The following is an 18,186-nucleotide window of genomic DNA, read 5'->3' as shown; positions in this document are numbered from 1 at the left end:
CAAAGGGACAAGTTGCTGAAGCATATACGAAAACATTTCTTCGGTATATTTCTAGTAACTTGATTACGCGCTTATCCGTTAACTTACTTTGTGGCATAGGATCGCGGAGAAGCTACAGCTCCATAACGTGGCCACGTGAAACGAAAGTCAAAGAGGGAACGGCACATTCGTCGCTCGATATTGTGCTTTCAGCGTACGTTTCTTGAATTATGCAGCGCCATCGGTAACTGTGTAACCATCGCGTCGCGTCGTTTCGTTCGATAGAAAATAGAAAACTGGTCATTCGAAGCCAGGATAAACAGTGGAACAAATGTTCGAGAGGGTAGCAAAAACAGGCATAGACGTGCATTCGTGTGTCATAAAATTCAACCATTTTCGTTTCACGTTGCAGAGAATCTGCTCGAATATCGATATAGACCGGCGTAAACTCTCCTGTTGGTTGAAATAGGACGATCTTTTCTCGATGGAAAAAAAGCAGAACGTTGAATGATTACGCATCGTCTTAACTTTGTTCATTTCCATTCAACGATAATTTTCTCTCGTCGGCCAATTTTCCGCCGTTTTTCGCCGCTTCCTCGAATTTACCATAATCTGTCTGCTTCGTGGTGAGTTAACACATTGACTGCCACGGTGGTCATTGGTGACCGGAGCCCTTGAACTTCTTACAATTGTAAAAATTGTATGAAAATTGACAGTTTGGTCATTTCGAATATAACCGATAAATAGAAGATACGTTGAAACAAAAAGTGCCCCATTGAACAATTAAACATTTTTATTGGAACATTAATAAAATAAAAAATGAGAAGGAATCTTGCATCTAACGGTGCACTGTGTTTGCATCCATATTTTTGAGGGGTGATCTACGAATATTATTATAAACACAGCTTAGAAAATAATCGTAAATGCTGCTTTATAATCGTATAATTGAAGTTAGAAGTTTGCACATACCTTACTGTTATACACAGAATGAGCAAATACCGTTTACTAATATCTTCTACACGTTTCAACGATATATTCCGCACGTTTTGCGTACGACGAAACAACGAATGCGAATGGTTTGTTGAAATAAACGAAGCCTTGTTATAATACGTCGCTATCAATTGTTACCAAGGCGCCACCCGTGACCACCGATAAGATAAACGGTCCATTGGGGAAGAATGTTGTCTTACATCGTCAATTTGTTATTATTTTGCCATTATATGCTTTTTCGTCCTCAGCGAAACAAGCTTTTTCGGAGTAACAGTCAAAGTGTTAATATATACACAAGTGTACGTATCGAGGGAAAAATGAAAATCGAGATACACGTAGAATTCGATCAGTGAGAGGAGAACGCGAAAAATAATACTCCCAGACTTGTATGAAACGAATGAAATTACAGTAAATAGCTAGATACACGTTCGTTGGTCGATCATTGCCAACGATGTTGTGTCGACGTTGAAAGATCATATTTTCAATAAAATGAACGATTTCCACATTTCTGCGATCTACGTTCGAACTAACAGATAGGATATCGGCAATCCTGTTACATTTCAGACTACGTTCAACCGGAGTCTGTAACTGTGACAACGAAAAGGAGAAGATACGGTGACTGGCATCGTCGCTGGTAATACGTCATCGTACGAGACATCCGATGGACGTTATTGACATAGAACCACGTTCAAAATATTCGACGATCGATCAATCGACACCGATCGACGAGAAATTTCCACGTGGCAATTATTCTCCACCGTCGACTTCGTAATCATCCACGATCGGGAAAATTACAGCGGGTTGAAATTTTGCGAACAAAACGAACTAACGTCGAACCCCTCCAAAAAAGACAAAAACGTAGAATTGAAGATTCTCGTCGCGAATAATATCTAATGGAATATTTCGCAGTCACTGCGTTGCAGCTAATTAAGCGAAAAGCTTTGCTCGTGTTTTATCGTGTGATATCATTCGCGTAGTTATAACCGTCGAGTGGGAACGGCCAGTAATTAAGTAAGATTGATTTTAAACAGAGCGAGCGTATCGTTTTCAGCCGCCAGCTATATTAATAACGGAAGATCCATCGACTCGAAACACAGGATAGAAAAACAAAAGGGATAGTATTTGCTGGAACGTTCACGCTGCGGAAGTGTGAAATCGGAGTATCAAATACTCGAAAGGATATTTACGACACGAACATTTTTCTTCGTCTCTGTTACCGCTTCCTCTTTCGATTACGTTTAAGATTAGCAAAATTTTGTCGGTTCGAACGCACGGTCGTACGTTCGAATATCTTCATAAAGTGCCACTCTGTGTGCGTTTTGTGGGCGGCGGAGGAGGAAAAGGAGGAAGGGGAAAAGGTAACTTGGAGTTTGGAATTTCTTAAATATGATCCAGAAAAGTTCTCGCGAGAAAATATATTTCTACGCTACTTTCCCAGTTCGATGGATAAGTTCTTTCTTTTCATCTTCTTATGTATTTGTATATTCTTTCCTAGATTCTTTGTTTGATCGATACAAGTTATTCACGGTAGACGAATACAGATGACGATGATTCTAGAATGCGGAATAAATTATTCCGGAAAATACGCGTACGCTTTCACAACCAATTACTAATTTTAAAGTAAGTTTCATCGATGGGACGTGTATGGAAACTTTCCAACTACGACTCTGATGGGATTTCGTGCTCGCAGGATAAAGCAAAACAGAATACTAGTAAATCCGTGCGTGTAAAATGGAGTTTGCAAAGCGTATGGGACGCGTCGAACGCAAGAAAATGTCAGCCATTTCGTTAATGCGCTACGAACAGCTGCTATTTATCAGCGCGAAAATGGACAGCAAAATTACTTCCTCTTTGCCAACCAATCTCCAGGTTAATCGAGCGTTCGCTATCTACGAACAATTGCACGGGAGCATCAAAATTTTTCACCAAATTACCGATCTTGATCGTCGTTCGTTTAAAATCATTAAGCATTTCTTTAGGCTACCTCATCTGCGAAATCTACGAGAAACTAACTGCTCGAAACTCGTTATCTCGCGCTATTAAAAGGTTATCACCTTTCGTCACATATAGAAACTTTGAATTTTAGCGCCGAGAAGATCTAGACATGTCATTGCTAGTTTCCAGCGTTTAATTTTTCCAATTACTTCTCTTTAAATTCTCCAAAATTCTCCAAAAACTCCTGCGTTCCTAAAATCGTGCTGCCTTCTTTCCAAGAAAATCCCACGTTCTCCAAAATTTCTAAACTACTTTTAAATTTTAACCTTGCGGTGCGAAGTTTCGCCAGAAAATTCATCGTTCACCCAGAATCTGTAAAGCGTTTCCAATTTCTCTCGTGTTCTTGACATTTTATAAGAATTCGACGATATGAACGTAACGTCCGTAGACATCTACGGACGAAGTAATCGAATATTTAGCTGGATTTAAAGCAGAGAGAAACAAACGTATTCGCCGGCTGTCGAAAACAAAGCGCAACAACTGGTCCGAGATGCTTTTTCTTCTTCAATTTGTACGAGATTTGGTGCGCGGCGTGACACTCGAATCGCCGATATAAATCTCGACTGGACGAGGGAGAAAGATGAATGCGGCGGTTGCGAACTGTGCGGCTTCGTTTTTCGAGAAATCACGGTTTACCAGGGTGCATCACGTTCCACGTCTTTATTTTTCACCGTACGAGGCATCGATTTGCCTGCTGACACAGCGTGTTGGTATTCAAAGCAGCCGCGAAAGCACAGCTTTCGACTCGTTAAGTGGCCGCGCTCCACTTTACGGCAAGTGGAAGCCTGTGTCGGAGGTGTTGCTCAGGATAAACTGTTTGATACCGTGTAACACGTCGTCCAACTCGCAATTAGATGCGTTAAAATTACGTGTTATTTGATAGCCATCTGGTGTCTCATCGCTCCTTATTTTCCTCTAAATCTTTCCTTGACCTGCTTTCCTTAATTATTACACGAAGTTGAATAAACTACAGCGATCACCAAAGACTCCAATTAGATGCAAATTAGACTCAAACCAGGCTCACTGACAATTATTTTAAATTACAACTTGACAAGAGTGCAACACCTATGGAAATCATAGGATTTAGATTTGTCGATTTCGCGGTTACCAGAAGTACGTAATTTTTGTTTAAATTAATGGTGATTTTTATCGAGATGGGCGTAGAAATCGTGCATCTTTAATTTCACAAGTTACGCTCTTTAATATATTCATTAACTTCTGCGTCAGTCTTTTCGATCGTAGATGCTTAGAAAAAGATACGATTCGCGACTAACAAGATTCTAATATTTTCATCGCGTATCTTATTATCATACAACGCTTAATACTACGAAAGGTGGCTTCTTTTTTAGCATAGATAACTATCGGTTTGTAGAATTTAACGGTCGAACGGTTGATTCGTCGAACACGAATTCCAAAGAAAAAGCTTTACATTTGTCAAGCTAATTGCAAATTGATGAGATCCGATCGATAGCTGTTGATAGCATCCGTGAACGCGCGAATAAGTGACAAGAAAAAGAGTAAACTACCGTGATAGCAGGTAGTTTAACGAACTCCTAGTTGGCCAGCTATAATTAACGTGGCAAGAGTAGTGGATGCGTGTTTGATGCGTTGCAGACACGCAAGCATGTTAGGACCAAGATTAATTGCGATAAAAATGACACCAAGTTATAATTAAGACCTTCTCGGAGAAGTGGCTGCGGCGTCCGTGAGTTCCAGCAGCAAGTTACGCTTTCCACTCGGCGTTTAAACTTCGATCGATGCCTCGTACATTCGCGAATATTTCCTTCGCGTGAACTCACATTCGCGAAAGATCGATCGGCCCTCGCGCTTTCTGCGTTCTGCGAGTCGACGAGGCAAGACAATTGCCGAAGCTCGTTCCAGTATCTCGCGTTATTTGCATTTGATTGCGATATTGCCGCGCGTTGCCTCGGATCGCATATTTCGTTAGCTCCCTTCCTTTTTTCCCCATTTTATTCATCGATCTTCAGTTTCTTTCTCAAATGAAATTTCGCTTATCCTCGTTCGACGCGACGCACCTACATACGCGACGTGTATGTTGTGTATGCGACCCGAATTTAACGCGAATCCTGATAAAAGTAGGTTTTCAGGGGTCATTCTGATAAGCTAGAAAATAAAGCTGAAAGAGTAAATTACGACGATTTAACCGAATTAGAAGCAGCCTGGTAATTAACAATCCCGTTTCCATGTAAATGCAATCCTCTGTATTTGTAAACGCGTTAATGAGCGGCTCGAACGTGCCACGAATCCTTCCAGATTTGTCGCTCTCTTCGAATCGTTCGTATTTCCATTTACCTGGACGATCGTGCTCAAAAACCGGATGCTGCGGTAATCAATTATATCCGTGTCCTTGGTTCACGTTCACAGTTATCGACGCTACAAATATCCATTGGTTCTTCAATCGTTTTCACGAAGCTGCAGTGAGCTTTAAATACTACGCTTATACGTGGACGGTGCACGTGAATCATGGTGGCGTAAATCGATCCATCGATATTTTTGATGAAACATTGATATACAAATTTCATGGCATTTTCCTCGGGTTATGAAAACGTATCGCGGCAAACTTTCTACGACTATCGCAAATAAGTTACAACTGAATTAAAACCAAGCTGATGATATTTTGAAGAGTCGAAATACGCGACCGGATTCTCATTCACAAAATCTCGACTCGCATCATCGTGATTATCGATTTATCGCACGATCCAGCTGGTACAATAGCGGAGAAATAAATATTCCAATCGCCGAGCTAACGAAAAATTGTCAGTAATTCGCGTTAGGTTTGTTCTACATTCGCAGTTTACGTTTTTAACGAAACTTGTTTCTTCTCGTTATTAGTTCGCAACCTTGGTAAAAATTAGACTGCCAGGAATTCACGATAAGTATCGCACATAAATTCTATGAAACAATGTCCTCTGTCGAATGGATTGTACTTTTGTCATCGTATTTAAGTGCAAGGTAATTAAATTTCTCAATTAACTGTATTTCAACAGATGACATTAACCCCTTGACTACAGGTGTCGCGGGACTGAAACTACACGCAGTGCCGTGAGCAATTTTAAGACAAAGAATCGCTGCAACTCATCCTGTTAATTTAACTTGTAGTAGTTATTATTATTCGTATAATATATTCTATAATTAAAATCACAGAAATATGCACGTAATGACCACCCTCGTTAAATTAAAAATACCTTTCACAAACATGTTTTTAATAACGTTGATAGTAATAACGAACGAGACTGTAAAAATATCTAATGTCTCTTCTTCTAATGGAAGGAGGCAATGGTATATACATTTTTAGGTTTCTCTTATTGTCTTCTTTTCATGGATTACCTTTGCTTTCATTTCGAATAACTTTTCTTCCTTGATAATACAAAATTGTTTGTAAAACAATTCTTCTTTTTAACGCACGGTTTAATTTGCAATTAATCGATGCTGTCTCCCGTACTATTTCAATCACGCGTCGAGATTGGGCACCTTTTATTTGCAATAGAAATAACAAGTAAACATAATAACTAATTACTTGAAATAAAAGAAGAAAAGAGTTTATTGGAAGGTAAGAATGAACGCAGAAATATAAATCCGAATATCCTATTGGAGAAATAAATTACTTTCAACCGATAATTCCAAACAATAATGCAAAATAAAAAGCTTCTCATATATGTATACACATATGATAGACATTCAAATTATTGCAAATTATTCGGAATATATTCGCAAGTTATTGATACAATTGGCAATTCAAACATTTCATGAGAATTGTATGACCATTAATTATAGTAGAGAAAGGAAAAAACGGTCGTTCAACTGGACCCGATGATGGAAGACGAGCACTTGTTAACGAAATCAAGCATGTTTACAATGTACAACATGAATGCCACTGGTATTATTTATGTACATTATTATACATACATCTGTCGAACACAAATCGAATAAAATTAATAATTAAAATAGACCATCAGAATATGAACATTACGGATAGGTGTAAACATCGCCGACGATACGTATCATCGGAAATCTGTAATTTTGGAACGGAGAAAATTATTTGTCTGGTAAATATCAAATATCTAAATTCCAAATGAAGCAACAAATAAGAAAATAATTTATTTTTCAAATTCAATTACTCGAATCGAAATCGTTTGGTGCAAGGTAACAGGATAATTAACAAATGAAATAAACATTTTATTTGAATAACTATTGGGATAAAAGTTTATTTCGATAACGCCCTGACGCTATTCGAGTATTTAAAAGTCTAACAATCTGAGATTTCCTACGATTTATATATAGTTCGTTTATTTTGAAAGTGGCGTAAGTTCATTCTCCTTTGTTGTGAAACATCAAAGTGTTTGAAGCTCTGATAAGGTCTCCTTGTAGTTTGTTCGTGTCCCTACGTATTTATGTAAATGTAAATTCATTATGCAAATAGTTTTTCCGAGAATCAACCAGGCGAATATATATTCTCAGGGTCACGAATGGACTTACACTTTTACAATTACTGAATTGTGCAATTCATTAAATTTTAATTATTCAGAATTTATAAATGAAAGAAAAGTGAATGAATTAAAGTTATTGTATCATTATATCAGAGATTATCCATTGAGAAAAGAAAGCAAGATAGCAATAATATAAATATAATGCTCTCTACGATCTTAGATTTGTGCTTCGATACGACGCAATAAGAAATGTAAAACTATCGTTCGTCTAACAATACTTCAAATGCAATTATTATTGCGTTTAATTGGAACAATTTAATCGGATAAGTGTCAGAACAGTTTACATATTTAAACTCGTTCGTGTCCGGAAATGCAAGGTACAAGTGAAATGCTCAAGTTAGAATTACACTCGCTATAATAGATTTGTTCTTAATTATTACTGGCGCGTCGACTGTTTGATCAGGACACGGATCACAGTAAAATGACTCGCGTCAGTTTCGAAAAATAAACGATTATGCAATTCCATTTATTAACGACATTTCAATTGATTAAAAAAAAAAGACGAATATCTCAAAATTTAAATTGTAAATTCTGGATACATAAAAAGCGCAAATTTTTCGTTTTCTCAATTTTCTTTCAAAAATTGAACTTACACCGCTTCCGAAATAAACGGTCCGTTTTCCTCTTCGTTGTATTCGATACGATTGCTGAAAGCGTGGTATTCTTTTGTACGAACAAGTCGATAGCATAAAGTCAACTTGTTAAGCGCGTTAATATTTCTTATGGGAGATGAAAAACGCATGGCCCGTACGAGATACAAAGAGCCGTCGTCAAGGGGTGAATACAATTCCAACAGAATATTCAATTATACCTTTCTGTCTGGCTCTTGCACGTACATTCTTGCTTCTACATACTTGGCTTATTCAAAGACGGAGCAAGTAAATTATTCAGCTACCACTTTCTATCCATTACGATACGTTCCTTTCATTTTCACGCTTTTCGATGCATTATACGCTCGCCCAATGGAAATTCAATTCTCTTCTCTTCTCTTCGTTACCTGGCTCCCTGTTGCTCTTCGGCCTCGGGTTGTATCCAATTTGGAAAACTGACGCATCGACGATCTTCTTTTATTTCCCGATATTTCTCTCTTCGAATCGAAACAAGAGGGCGATGAGAAACGGCCGGCTTGTTAGTAGAAAATGACATTTACAGGAAAAAAGAAAGGAAAATAACAGCAAGTATAGGAAGCTGGACAAATTAGGAAAAGCAGGCTACGAAATAAAAAGAGTTGGCGTTAAACGTTTAGGAAAATGAATCGCGTTTAGTAAGTACAAGAGGGCAATGACGTGTGAAAACGCAGTCTGGCCAACGCGTCTCGAAATAACGTGTTAATTAAAACAAAACGCGAACGTTACAAATAGAGCGTAACATCTTGTTGCCGCTCGCGTTGAACCGGCGTATTTCGTTCCCCGTGTAACGAGAGAAACAACAATTTCGCCAAAAGAACGCCGTTAGATTAATTTCTCTCGTTTCTTTCGTATTTTGTAGCATTGCCAAATAGAGAGAAAAACGACGCTCGATCTTCGCCAGGAATACGTTCCTTCTCTCTCGTTTCTTCCTGCCGAGTTTCTTTGGATGACGACGAATCGCCATCCTAACTGAACCAATTGTGTCCTCGTTTTTACGAAAATTCACGATAGACGAGTACAATGTTCCCCTGTAAAATCATGTTTGTTCAAATTATCTACGATAATTCCGCGCGTCGCGTAAGCTCGTCGAGTTTCCTCGAAAGATCGCAATCTCGTTCGTCTTGCGGTGAACCGGTACGGCTGCGATTCAATGTACCTTGGATCTCAAATTTCTTGAAGTTCCTGCCAGGCTTTGGAAATCTAGAATGGATTCCATGCGACAGTATGCAAGTCGTGCATCCACAATTCATCCCCGACTTTCTCGAAATCCTCCTCGACTTTGAAAAATCTAGATTGAATTTCGGATAGTAATTCACGCAAGTTTCACGATCCATCGTAGACTTAAAATATTTTTCGCCAACGAGGATTCAATTTTGCCTATTAATTTTCACAGATGTACCACGAACGACAGATTCCAAATTTCCTTAAAGAAACGAGATGCTTAGTCCTAGAAGGAAACCTGTCGCTATTTAACACTCGATTTACCGCATACGCTTCGTTCCACGCCTCCCTACTTTCTTCTAATTAAATCTTAAGAGGTTCCGTTATCTGTTACGTTGAAAGAAACTTCAGGAAGAAAAGCTACACCCAAAGATCGCTACTATTTAAAGCTCGATCTACTTATACACCTCGTTCCACGGTTCCTCCATCGACCGTATCTCCGTTCTTCATCTTGTGCCAGAAAAGAAAAAGTTACACTCGAAGCTTGTCGTTGCTTAACACCGAATTAGCTTACACATCCCATTGCACGTTTCTGCTGCCCAACGACGAATCTCGTTCGACCATTCCAAGTAGAAAATTAGCTCGAGCGGATCGACTAACGAGTATTATACCTGTTCGTTTGGTTCGCCGTACGCCTCTCTCTCTTCATCCCCGGAAGTCGACGCACGAACGGCCGTTTTCTTTGGCGTAGCCACGCGAACGTGGTGCAAGGGTGGCAAGAACATGGAAGTGAAGCGAGTTAGGCGAAGGGAGTGGAACCAAGGAAGGACAGGGACGTCAGTATTGACCCAGTTGGTGGCGCTCGCTGTTGCTTCACCCTCTGCAAACCCCCGGCGACGGTGGCTGCTCACGCGGTACACCGACAGAGCCCGCCAGCTACGTCTGTGTGCGTGCGTGGCCACGCAGCGTGTGCAAAACCGCGCAAAGTGTCACGTTACGCAACCCTTCACCCCCTCCATAGACAAAGACGTCGGTTAAACGAGGCTACACGCAGCGTTCCCGGTGATTCTCGCGACTTCCTCAAAGGACCGCCCCTCCAACCAGGGGATGATACTTTTCAAGGACTTCTGCCCGTGACAAAGGGGCGCGAACCAGGTCTCTTAAAGCGGCCAGATCGACGTTTAAACGCCAACGATTCTGCGTTTTAATTAGCCTTTGTCGTGCTTCGCGTCCACGCTCTTTCGCTGTGCCGTGGCTGGCGAAAATTTTTAAATACCCGGCATAGAAAATCTGCGCGCGTATGTTACGCCAGTTTATCATATTACGAAAGTAATTTGTTATATTTTGGTATCGTTGGAGCGAGCTGACTAGGGAGGTACAACGAAGAGATAGATAATGCAGCTTGATAAGTGGTACTAATTAGCGAGATAGAGATCGTTAAATATTAACGCGGCTTGTATTAGAAAATTACATGGTAAATAATCGATCACCGCTATACAACACCGTAGTAACTAGTAAGGAACTTATTAAAACGTATTTATACGATATGATAAATTTTGCTTCGTGATTTAATCGAACATCGCTTCCTCGATTTTAACAGTGCGTGCGTAATTGGAGTACCTTGTGCGTCGATTATTGACTTTTCCAATGAAGTTAATTATTGTAACGAACCGACTTCGTTAAGCATCGATTTCTCATAACGTGCTCGGAGAATCAACTTCTCCCTTTATTTTTTTATCCCACGTAGATATTTTGAAAAAATACCGGGCTGCACGTCGTATTCGTAGAAGTTATATTCTTCGGGTAACACGTGTATAGAGAGAGAATAAATTTTCTCGATGGCAAGTTGCGCAGGAAGATCTGGCCTTTGTTCTGAGTTCGCGGCCGGTGAAGGGAATCCTATTCAACGGTTTGAAAAGGAAGTTCTTCGCGAGTAGATCTGAACGTTGTAAGTTCTCGCGACGAGCTCGCAGAGTTTAAAACGTATCGGACATTGTCCGTAGTCTGGCAAAATTAAAAAAGGCACAGTGTCCGGCAATTAAGCGAGGAGCATCGAAGACACCGTGAAAATTGTATTACAATTAAACGGTCATTTAATAGACGCGACATAATTGCTGTCCGTCTGGGTGTTCTTTGTTAGTTTTAACGAGGAAACTTCTTTCCGTTGCAAGTTGCAAGTAACGTGCCGCAAATTATTACACGATGAACGTGGATACATTATAGAATAACAGAGCACCGTTCGGAAGCTCGTTGCATAATTTATCTTCGTTGGCATGGTTCATTCTCTTGGATGGAATATCGCGCCGGTCGGACGAGTGCATTGCATCGATAAATAAAAACCGAGACGGTTAAGAAGAAATAACAAATGACAGACAAAAGGAATGTGGCAACGATTAATACTACAACCGTTAGATTCGTCCGAACGACCAATTTGTCGTTTTTCCTTTCTACTGATCCAATACAACGGCACGTGTTTCAGCGATCGAACGATCTTTAACGAAATAACGATCGAAACACCGATCATATAGGCAAAACTTGTTCATTTCGTCTGAAAAGTTCGCGTTGAATCGCGCTAAAATAAATAGATGCATCGAGAGAAACCGCTACTGTGTACCATGGCAAACACACGTACATCGTAAGATAGCGTCGCTTTGATCGTTATAACTTATATCTGAATACGTCTGCTGTAATGGAATTGTACACGTAAACATAACCACGCGCAAGAACGATCTGTAGATGGCGTTTGTACAATTGAAAAAAAAAATTTCGTTATTTTTCAGCCAGACAGAGCGTGTACAGGTATGGACAAAAGCTTGTTTTTTACTCCCGCGTCATGTATTTTCTTTCAGATACATTTGATTTTGATTTCTTTGGTATACGTGTTATACTTTACTCGCCGATAGTTGCGCCGTTTCGAACAAATAAATCGATAAATGCAGGAACGAGATTGCGATCGAGATTATTATTCCATCGATGTCCGATGTGTTTTAATTCGTTCGGATATTTTTAGCGATAACACGTCGCGACATAGTTCGCGCATGCCGACGATCCAGTTAATTAAGAAGGAAACACGATCACGAGGTTTACGAACGAGGTTTGCTGTTGGTAGCGTTGACTGCTAAGTGGTTCGCGGAGATGGCACCGGATACGCGTAACTTCCGCTATGGGAGCAAGTTCGCGAAGAAACGGAAAATTGACGAGCAAGCGATCGAAATATCCTGTTCGTGGTGCTGTCGATCGGAAGAGAAAATTTTATGTTAATTAAATAATAAATATACCGAGCGTAATAATTAATCTCCCCCGAGCGTAATAATTCTATATCTTTTCCAGGAATTTTAGAATCAGAGAACAATTGCAAATTCAACGAGAATTGTAAGGTTTCCATATCTTTCTCTTTTGTTTCATTCGAACGCCGGCCATAGGAATTTTTTACGAACCTGTATAACGTTATATAAAACACTTTGAAATTTCATTATCGATGCAACGAGACACGACTATCGATATTGCATTTTAGTGACGGTTCAGGTGAATCTGAAAATATCTATAGAAATTACAATACTTGTTACACGCGGTAAAAACGTTGGTACACACGCAGAACATAAAATATATCATTTTAAGCGTATAAAAAGGCGAAGTGCAAATAACCAACTATTTAAATTCTTCTGCGTTCTTTGTGAGGTACATGCTCGTATTAAATATCTTGCAACGTCCATATCTATTTGCAGATTTGTTTCAAACTTCAAAACGTCTTATTACTCAGCGTTAATGAAATTTCAGAAATTTTCCTACAACATATAAGATATAGGATAAGAGGTTTCTACGATATAAGTGGTCGGCTAGTAGTTTCGCAACTACACAATTTCACATAGCGAAGACGATTTTCATCGAGACGATTGGAAATGTTGAACAATGGAATTCGTTTTTCACACGTACATGGAATTTACGGCGGTTGGAAACTACGTAGACATGATTAATGAAGCTTCGGTATTGAATTATTCGGAACAAACAGCAGCGCGTTTCAGACAACGTCATCGTTAAATCTAAACTAATTTGCTCGGGGGATGTGGATGAAACGCATCGATTGAAAAACCCGCAACGGGAAGCGGGCAACCCGAGAGAATTGAATGGACCTTGACTAGAGGATCCGCAAACCATTCAACGAATGCAAACCGAACGATAATTTGGCAGCGAGGATGTATTTATTTTCCTTTCCTTTTCATCGTAATGCGTTCTACGATCGACATTGAAACATTCGTAGCCACTGGTCCACGATATCTCGTTACCGCGTCGGTCCTTTGTCTCTCGCGTTTCATCTTTTGCATTCGTTCATTTTTATTAAATTTTCTCGCTCTTCGACGAATCGGCGCGTCGATCGCGATAACGATTCGATAACGACTCGAATAAATATTTCCGCCACGCTTTAAACATTCCACTCGACCGTCCAACGTAATTTCCAAGTTTCGTCGCAAGTCACGTGTCTTTGAATAAATGTTTTTTTCCGAGCATTGCGTGACATTGTTTTAAACAACCCCATCATCCGGGGAAACGTAACGCGAACATCGCGAGTTGGAAAATATTATCAGTTGTCCGGAGATCATACTTCCTAGCAGACTTATGCAAAACGTAAGGAAACTTGTATTGTGAGAGAACTTTGTTATTCAAATTGCGATACTAAAAGGACGCGCTTAAAAGATTGTAGGGTGTCTCAATGGCGCAACCGTTATCAAGAAATCAACGTTTCGAAGCGACGTTGAAAGTTAACTTTAGACCACAAACGTTATTCGATATCCTTTCAACACAAATATTTGCAGAATCTGCAATACTCAGTTTTTTCCCTCTATGATAAAATATTTCACATTTCACCGTAGTTAATATTTTACCGTATTATTGTACATATTTGCTTAATAGTCGATAATCAAACACGAAACATCCGACAAACGAGAGTTTCACGCTCCAAGGCTCTAAGGTTAAATAATACTGAATATTCATATTCGATATCCGATATTCGTCGAATTCGACGAATCTCTATATTGATTAACCGTCTTTTGATTTCGCCAACTATGATTCTTGTTAGATAACTAACTTGGCTAAATTATCAAGGAAACAGCGGTGATACTTGCTTCGCGCCGCTTCGTATAGGTAACTGACGTGGCTGACGTGGGATTAGTTACGGAACTAACGATAGAATAGCTTTTACGTCGTATAGATGGGTGATCCCATTTGTGAATGGACAAGCAACAAGAACGTATGCAAGGAACGGAGCAAGTTCTCGATATATATTTACTTTGACTGGAAACGTTCTCATATAATAACGTCAGTTTTCTGGGAATTCGAGCAGAACGGCGCAATTGTAAGCACCGTCGTTTGTTGCGGCAATTTATTCTCCGGGCTTTTGAGACTGTAAGCTCTAAAATTTTCCGCTTTTGTTTCCCAGGCTGGAATATAAAAAGTGAGATTAAAAGATTTGTTTGTCAGTTTTATAGATGGGAACAGCAGAAACGATAAATGGTATTTTTAAAATGGATGTTTATGATAATGGCCGAAAGGTACGAAGAATCAGGAGATCCTGGTCGTTTAAAGTATCGTAGAAACCCGGCAGAATGAGTTAGAACTAATCTTTTAGGCCTCTTATCCGTCCCCATTCCCCAACCTCAACCAAAACCAGCTCTTCCATCCACAATGTCTGGGGCGAACAAAAGCCACTTCGAGCATTATAATGCAAACCAAAATTCTGCTGCCTTACCGCAGCCACCCAACAGAATGCCATTAATGAGCAATCTCTAGCCAACGCTGCCAATTACAGCACCTGGCGAACGAGATCGGTCCGATCTTTCCTTTAAATTCTTGATTTTTCGAAAAGATAATATATAAATAAATATATCAGAACGAACGAGTAATTTTTAGCAAATACGAACACCTTATAAATACATTCTACCTTCGTAACGTCACATACATACGTCGTTCGGTAATTCTGGTCGATTTAGAACGACAGCCTATGCAGTTTATTAAAATGCGTAAATTAAGCATAAACTAACGACTAAAAACGTGGATAAATATGTGGATTCGTTGATAATACATACAGACGTATGTATATCTACTATCGGAGTTAATCGCGATTCTTATCAGATTAAAAGAATTCTTGTTACGGGATCTATACCTAATTCGTGGAAACTATTAACGGGCCAACTAAGTGCCACGAAGCAAAAAATTCATACCGTCGAAATTGAAGAAAATTCCCACTCGTTTCGTAGGTACATATTTCGATCTGTTGTACGAATAAAATTGAAAGAACATAACGTAAGTAGAAGCTGCTTTTCTAAATGTACTTGTTACTTTGTAGGTATAACTTCGCGTACTCTCGAATTTGTACATTATTCTACATTTAAATTTGCCAGGCGCGCGTGCACATTTACACGCGATTAACTCGATTGTTTTTAGCTGGTGTCAGAACTAACGGAAAGCAGCTTAAGTCGTAGAAAGGAAAACTTGCGCTACAGGAATTAAAAGAGCGGAATAAATACTTTCGCTGGGAGGAATTGCGAGACAGAGTGAACGGACATTTTGGTCGCGTTGACCATGCCCATCGTGCACAGTGTGCGAGTCGCAGACTCGTACGTTATGCTTTCACGGCGAAGAATTCATTGTAAAAGGAAGAGGAAGAGTTGCTTTGGCGTGAATGGTTGAAACACGGCGCGGCGAAGGGCAAAGGGCGAGCCGAGGTGCTCGATCCGCTTGAAACGGGCTTGGGCCACTCGGCTAGGAGGACGAGAGGAGTCAAGGCGCAGGTGCACCGTGGCCTCCTGTCGTCGGCGTCGGCGTCGGCATCGGCGTCGGCGTCGGCGTCGGCGTCGTTGCATGCTCCGCTAAGGTACGCGCGCTCCGCCACGGTACAGAGCGCGGCAGGAGTCCAAAGGATCACGAGGTCCAATCACGCAAAGTCGCTCGCCGGTAGCCCGTTGTCGTCTAAACGACTCTTGACATGAGCCTCGGTTCCCGCGCGTCCGTCAGCTAGGGGAGCAACTTCCGGTCTAAGGTCAGTGATACATCGATCATCGCGATCGTCCAGTCGAATCGTTCAACGCCACCACCAACCGCTTCGACGCTTCTATTCTTATCGTATCAGTGATCTTGCCATTCGTTTATTTCTTATCGATCAGTGAATCTATATATCGTTATACCGTTATGTATATACGATATAAATTAGAGGAAGAAAGTTGAAAATGATATACATGTATATATGTATGTAGTGGAAAAAGCACCGAGCAATTGTCGAGGGATAAGTAGAGGTGTTTGATCGGATCGTTAGGCAGGGATCAGTGATGATCAGTGATGAACGCCCGTGAACAAGCGAGCACCTTTCCAAAGATTCTCGCGGGAAAATCGCGACAAGTGACGATCGTGTGCTTCGTTTGGATTGTGGATGATCTCGGGATATGAAGTGCGGACAATCTTTGATAGTTCTATCCTTCGTGCCATCCTTCTGTTCGTTCGTACGAGTTTGAATAAAAGAACGTTTCATAAGTATCGTTGTCTATGCTTGATCGAATGCTTCTAAGACTGGTATTAGTCTGCAGTATCGAAGAAGGTGGCTATTTGTTCACGGGCCCGACGAATACCTATCAGACACCTGTTACTATGCTCAGCAAGAATTTCTCGTCGGCAGCGTTGAAGTTCTTGGTGACGGGGTTAACGAAATTTCTCCTCACGGAAGATTTTTATTTAATTTAGTTGTGTGTATGGTTGATAAAATCATTCAGAGAAGTTGGTATTCTCCAGGCTGCAGTCAATTGCACGAGGTCGAAACGGATGTGAGTAACCATTTCTTTTTTTTTTCCCCCTCCCGTTTGCGCGGAAAGTTTCAAAGAGACTCTGAACTCTTCTTCTTCTCTCTCTCTCTCTCTCTCTCTCTCTCTCCCGTACCTATTTCCTCTCCGAATGCTTTCTCTTCACGTACAGAATAGCCGTAATACAGCTTTGAAAAGGTACGAGAGTTGGCAAGTCGAAATTTGTAATTTTAAGAGAAAAAGAACGGCCTGCGCGAATTTCGTGGTAGCGTCGTGTTAGCGCACGTATAGCAGCTCGGACTCGCGGAAGTAGCGTAGAATTAGGATGTCGGCGACGATCCTGGTGGCGACTTGGAAATCCTAGCGTGCACGAGTTTAATGAGCTTCCGAGCCGTTTTCCAGGAAGACCCTTTTGAATTTCTTAAAACAAGAGTTATCGATCGTTTCGCGGCCTCCCGCGGATACACGCCTATACCCGGTGAAAAAATATTCGCCGACGCTCTCCTTAAGGTTCCGTGCATCGCATCGAAATATTAAGCACGCGAGAGTATCGGATTCTTTTCCTCGTCTATCTAAACGGATCGCGTAATGTTGCGATAAATACAGCAAGACGCTTGGTATCGTGCTGCTTTTTTAAGAAAGCTATAGACTCGAAGAGGATTATACAGAAGTTGTCGTATGCTGTAATACGCATTTTCTACCCTGAACGTTCGATGATTTTTCTGACTCAGCCGTCTCTTTGTACGTCAGCTCGTCGAATACGTAGGTTAAACTCGTTAAAGGCGTGTCCTTGCCTTTAACGAGTCGCATCTTAACTCCGAAATATCGACGTATACCGACAAGTTGCTTAGGAAAAGGAAACGCTCGTTGCCCTGCCAAGAGCTTGTACGTTCTACTTGATTCATACGACGGATAATGGGGATTCTCGTAGTGAACGAGGAGCTGGGACTGGTAAAAGCTAGGAACACGATGCTCTTTGTTTCGCCTTAACAAATATTGACTGTACGATGGAAAAATGATATTCTCCTTTGACAAACTTCAGTCATGAAAGAAAATCTTCAGTCGTGGATACGTGCAACGTATCCAAACGTCCAACTCCACCCTGTTTCGTCAATCATCTACTGATAAAATAACCACGCG

General features: G+C 40.6%; 2 protein-coding genes across 2 annotated transcripts in view; one reads left to right on the top strand and one right to left on the bottom strand.

The window, feature by feature from the left end:
- Window positions 1–18,186, bottom strand: part of LOC126871435 (pre-piRNA 3'-exonuclease trimmer-like) — a 110,584-nt gene that overhangs the window by 68,042 nt on the left and 24,356 nt on the right. The gene's annotated exons all lie outside the window — the stretch shown is intronic.
- The window catches only part of LOC126871440 (chondroadherin-like protein), a 172,174-nt gene continuing 170,267 nt past the window's right edge, over window positions 16,280–18,186 (top strand). Inside the window, exon 1 of the mRNA XM_050630283.1 lies at window positions 16,280–16,295. The gene's annotated coding sequence lies outside the window, so the exon portion shown is untranslated. The remainder of the gene's footprint in view (window positions 16,296–18,186) is intronic.

Source organism: Bombus huntii, chromosome 11 (genome assembly GCF_024542735.1).
Source record: "Bombus huntii isolate Logan2020A chromosome 11, iyBomHunt1.1, whole genome shotgun sequence".
Classification (NCBI taxonomy): domain Eukaryota; kingdom Metazoa; phylum Arthropoda; class Insecta; order Hymenoptera; family Apidae; genus Bombus; species Bombus huntii.
Note: the sequence above shows the minus strand (reverse complement) of the source record. Positions and strands in the feature narration are given on the sequence as shown.